Genomic DNA, 6,020 nt, shown 5'->3' with positions numbered 1-6,020 from the left:
CTGTCAGTGGCTTCAGTTGAAGCAGGGTGTAGTGCACATGTAGTGCCAGCCAAAGGATACACCCTGGAGATGGCTTCAACACCTTCAACGTTCTGAGTGAAGCTCTGGTGTTCTGCATTCTGAAGACTCAAAGGTTGCTTGGCAGGCTCAGGATATATAGCTTCAGCAGAGGTATCCACATCTGGCAAGAAGATCCGATGGTTGCGGGCTGAGGGCTGATATGAGATCGCAGAGTGAAGCTTGATCAGTCTCATTACCCAAGGAGCATAGAACTTCAAACCAAGTAAATCTAAGCCTGATGCAGCAAGTTGGCGTATGAAGAAGTCCTGTGCGTTGAAGCATTTGCCATGAAGGATACAAAATATCAGAGTCTTCATTGCACCCTCGATCTTGGCATTTGGAGAGTGCCCTTTGATAGGCCAGAGAGTCCGCCGGATAATGTGATAGATGGTTCTAGGCAGGTACTCAAAGTCTTCAACGAAGAACTCTGTTGGATAAGGGGCATCGTGGGGCAATGGCTTCATCATGGAGAGCATCTGACTCATATTCGGTTCAGGCCTCTGGAATATGCTCTCAAGAGCTTCGGTGTGTAGTGGACAGCCTTCCTCGAAGAATTCGCTAGGAGTGGGCAGGCCGGTGAGCTCAATGATATCAAATGCATTGGCTTCGTGATGGACATTGCCGGTCATCCACTCCAGGGCCCAAGTCTTCGGATCTCTGTTGTATCCTTTGATGTGGAGGGTGGCATAGAATTGCAGTAGAAGCTCTTCATTACAGTGCTCTTCATCATTTACAAACTGCAGCAGACCCACTTGCTTGAAGCAATCCAACGCTTCCTCTAAACAGGGCAGACCAGCAATGGCTTCAACATCAAGGCGCTTGTGCGGGAAGATGCGACCTTGGTTGTATAGGATGCATGAATAGTAGCTGCACTGAGGATAGCTCCAGAACCTATCTGATGAAATCCTTTCCCTTGAATAGGGGTTCTTGGAGCTGTTGAAGAACGTATTATCTGCCTTGAAGCTATTGATGTTAAAGGAGCCAGGTGCTGATGCAGGACCTGGGAACCTCGGCAGCCTTGGGACTGGCTTCTGGACATGAGGCATGTGCTCAACATGGTAATCAAATTGAGGACCTGCAGCAGACTCAGGAACAGAAGTGTCTGGATCAGTAGCTTCGCTGTCTTCTGAAGCTTTTGGTGGGGAGGGCTCCACATTGGCTTCAGTGTTGGTTGTGGCAGCCTCAATATTTTCAGCCTCCGCTTGACTAGCTGGAGGGTCGGTCACAAGCACGTTCTCCTGGAGAACTGCTTCTTGGTGGAGCATAGGAGTGGGCTCTTGTGGTGCTTCTTCTACGGCTGATGCAGCCGGAATGTCTTCAGCATAGACTTGAGGCCTTGGACCTTTGCGAAGCCTGCGGAATGCAGACGACGCCTGTGGGGTTGGAGTAGGCTGGGCCTCATTGTCTTCTTCCTCTTGAGGGCGATCCGCCCATGAAGCATCCTATGCAATTGGCGTCAGTGGACGACCAATGCTGATGAGTTCGCTGTGTTCTAATTGAGGAAGGGTTGCATCATCTTCTACATTGTCACGATGACCAATGTCTTTAGCAGCGATGGGATCAGCTGCTGGAATGTCTTCAGGAACAGGAGCCTCTGTGGAAGCAGGCTCATGCACCGTCAGTTGACATTCTGCGTCAGGGTGAACCATAGAAACAGGTTCAACTATCAAGGGCTCTGTGGGAGCAGCCCGAGATTTCTTGGTCTTTCTCTTTTTCTTGCTGGGGGCAGTAGGAGAGGCTTCAGAGCTTTTCCTCTTCCTGGCTTCAGCCTCAGCAGTTCTTGTCTTCTTGAGCTCTGAAGCTGTTGACCGGCTCTTTGGCTTCGAGCCAGTCGTTGCAGTTGGGAAGACAAGCGGAACTGCTTCCTGCCTTGGTGCCTCTTGTTCAGCTGGAACAGTCTTCTTCTTTTTCTTTGCGGCCATCTTGGGGTCGATGCCAGGACGCCCAAGTGCCTTGCGCTTCTCAGCCTCATTGTAGGCCTGCACACATCTGTCTGCCAGAGTCTTCATTCGCTCCCGCGAACCTTGAGCTTCTGCACGCTTCTTCAGAAAGTTTTCCTTTAGTTCGTGCAACATGATCTTGAAGCTCTTCACTTCTTGCACGCTGAGCTTGGCCATATGCTTCTTGAACTGAGCCTTTTCATGATCAATTTTCTGCTTCAGTTCAACAATGCGCTGGGCAATTGCAAGTTCTGAAGCAATAGCGCCTTGGAAGGCGACGCTGAGGCCAACGGGCAGCTGCAGATCTTCGAAGCTGATGTTTGGTGTGGCAAACCATTCGTCGATGAAGTTGTGGATGATGGCGAGATCAAAGAGAGGCAAATTGTTGAAGATTTCAGCTTCTTCTTTGCTCTTGATGAGCTGCTCGAGAGCGTCATCTCCAAGATCTTCATCACTTGACAGATCAATGGCTTCACTGCGCAGAATGGCAGCAGCTGTGAGCTCTTTGCCGGTGTGTGGCTGAGGCATCTTGGCCTTCTGGGGCTTGGAGACGCGGGATACGTCTTCAGACTGCACACTGTCTTCAGGAGGTGCAGTTGCCAATGGCTTCGCCCTTGAGATTTTTGGTGAAGGGGCCGGCTTTGAAGCTTTTGGCTTCTTTGACTGCTTTGGCTTCGGTACAGCAGGAGCTTCATCAGACTCAGAGTCAGCTAGAGGGTCATTCATGGCAGTCCCTTGGACTAATATGCGGGTGATGAGGCCCTCAAGGTTGGCATACGGACCGATGATTTTGGGTTCTGCGTCGCGTGTGCCATCTGCCCTTGGTGCTGAGGGACCAGGGTTGAAGTCTAACCCAAATTTCTTCTTGTTCTGCTTCGCTGATTGTTGGGCAAACTGGAAGTTGCGCTTGAACAGATTGTCGTCATGACACCAGAGTAGTGACGCCGGATGTGCATCATCAGGCTGTGGCCCACGGACCATGCATGGATAGAAGCTTTGGGCAATAGCTTCATCTCTGGACCTGGGTACAAGGTTCTTGTATAAGATGTCTCCCCACGGTCTTTTGATGGCACTTTTCTCAGCATACTCTTGGGTTGTGAAGCGGTATTTGAACCATTGTTCTGCCCAATAGCGTCGAATCCATTGGATTCGGGTCTTGCGCTGCCCATAATTCTCTTCAGGATCTGTTTTATACATTTCTGCCAGTTCATCAGGCAGATCTTTGGATGTTCCTCCACGTCGCTGTCTGTCCCCCTTTCTTGCTGCTGTTTCTGAAGCCATAAACTTTAACTTGGAAGGCTTCAAGACGTTCAAAGGCTTCAAAGGCTTTCTTTTGCTGGACCAATAGGAACTGGCTTCAGGAGAATTTATGTGATGCTGTAAGAACTCTGCAAATGAATGCAGACTATGAGAACCAAAGGATTCTCCCACGGACATGTACCTGTGACAGCATTAAGGTGTGAGGGAAGGAGAAGAGGTCATATGCATTCTCAGAAGGTTTTGAAGATTAATCAGTTTAGAAGACATTGACCTCATCGTGCGAAGACATTCACTCATAGATAAGAAGTTGGTTCCAGATTTGTACGAACCCACAGATCAGTACATGTGAGGAATCTAACTACTTCATGAAGCACAAGTGAATATACTAGGCATGTTATGAGATGCAGATTGAGAGATCTAACTTGTGTGAAGAGAAACTTCTTATGGTAGAAAGTGACAGAACCATGAGATCAAAAGGGGCTGTGAAAAGAAGTTTTATTTACCACACTTGGAACTGCTAGACGGAGTGGGAGATGATGCCGAGCAGTTCAATCCTCTGTGCCCTAACTTGGCGACGGAAGACACCTACGGCGACGACGGAGAGGACGATGTCCGCGATCGGCGTAAGACGGCGTCGGAGAGGTTGCGGCAGCGAAGCGCTTCGTCGTCGGCGTCGTCGAGAGCTAGCGGTGGCGCTAGGGTTCGTGCGAGGGTGGAAGAAGGAGATAATGACCGCGGTAAGTGTGAATTTATAGGCGCAGGGGCGGCACCGCGCTATTACACAGGTGCCCCTGGCGATTCGCATCTGAGGAATGCGTGGCCAGTTTGCGGAAGTTTGGGGTTTGTTCCACGTCCCACGCACGCCTGGATTGTCGGGCGGTCGTTCCTTCTTCTCCGGATTTTATGTGGAGGAATGAGCATTGAAAACGGACTTTATGGTTGTCTCTATATCTTCTGCTGACAAGGACGCAGTGAAGACATTCGACAGTTTCAATAGAATGCATATGACTTAGAGAGATAGAGTTTGAGATAGAAAGCATAGAGAATTTTGGGGTCCGATCACATTCACTTAGTTCAAAAGATTCAACACGAAGACATAGCTATAAGTGAATGTTGTAGAGGACAGAACACTAGCATATATATATATATATAGTCAACATAGTGAAGATAATCATGAAAATATGTTGAGTTCGAAGCCAAACCAAATGTGAAGACATTGCAAGGTAACGCCATGAGAGAAACACTTCAAAATAGAACGTTTGGTGGTGGCGTTACCCACCGTATAGGAAGTATTAGACCCAGACACGGCGCACAATTATCGTGGCGCTCCGAGGTCAAATTCCACATTAATGTATTCACACTTAGAATGTATGTCTTCATTGATTGAAGATATACTTCACTTCGTGTGTTGCACATCTAAGTGATCAATATGCATAAGGGTTAGGATGTGTGCCTGATCACAGGACATTTGAGGATTCCAGGATATTTAGCTCACACCGTAACTTGCAAAACCTCTTCTCATCCAAGGGCTTGGTGAAGATATCTGCCAATTGCTCTTCAGTGTTGACGTGTATGATATCAATGTCTTCCTTCACAACATGATCTCTGAGAAAGTGATGACGAATTTCAATGTGCTTTGTCTTCGAGTGCTGAACTGGGTTGTTGGCAATCTTGATGGCGCTTTCGTTGTCGTAGTAAAGTGGCACTTGCTTCAGATGAATGCCATAGTCCTTGAGTGTTTGCTTCATCCACAGAAGCTGAGCACAGCAAGATCCAGCAGCAATGTATTCAGATTCAACAGTGGAGAGAGATACACAGTTCTGCTTCTTTGAAGACCAACATACAAGTGATCGTCCCAGAAAGTGACATGTGCCTGATGTAGACTTGCGATCAACTTTGTCACCAGCATAATCAGCATCCGAGAATCCAACCAAATCAAACTCTGAGCCCTTTGGATACCATAATCCTAGAGTTGGGGTGTGAGCCAAATATCGAAGAATTCGCTTCACAGCTAAGTGATGCAACTCCTTTGGTGCCGCTTGAAATCGAGCACACATGCAAACACTAAGCATAATATCTGGCCTAGATGCACATAAATAAAGCAAAGAACCAATCATGGAGTGGTATACCTTTTGATCGAACTCTTTACCATTGTCGTCGGGACCCAGATGATGTTTGGCTGGCATTGGTGTTGTGAAGCCTTTGCAGTCTTGCATACCGAACTTCTTCAGGCAATCTTTGAGATACTTCTCTTGAGATATGAAGATGCCATTGCATTGTTGTCGTATTTGAAGACCAAGGAAGAAATTCAGCTCCCCCATCATGGACATCTGATATTGCTCTTGCATCATATATCCAAACTCTTCACTGTACTTCTGATTTGTGCAGCCGAAGATAATGTCATCCACATATATTTGGCACACAAACAGTTCACCATCATATGTCTTCGTGAAAAGAGTGGGATCTAGGGAACCAGGTATGAAGCCTTTGCTCTTCAAGAAGTATTTGAGTGTGTCATACCAGGCCCTAGGGGCTTGTTTGAGGCCATACAGCGCCTTGTTGAGCTTGTATACCATGTCAGGATGTTTTGGATTTTCAAAGCCAGGCGGTTGTGCAACATACACTTCTTCTTCAATCTTGCCATTGAGAAAGGCAGTCTTCACATCCATTTGATATAGAAGAATGTTATGATGATTTGCATAGGCCAGCAGTATGCGTATGGCTTCAAGCCTAGCCACAGGAGCAAGTGTTTCATCGAAG

Source organism: Triticum urartu, chromosome 4 (assembly GCF_003073215.2).
Source record: "Triticum urartu cultivar G1812 chromosome 4, Tu2.1, whole genome shotgun sequence".
Lineage (NCBI taxonomy): Eukaryota > Viridiplantae > Streptophyta > Magnoliopsida > Poales > Poaceae > Triticum > Triticum urartu.
Note: the sequence above shows the minus strand (reverse complement) of the source record.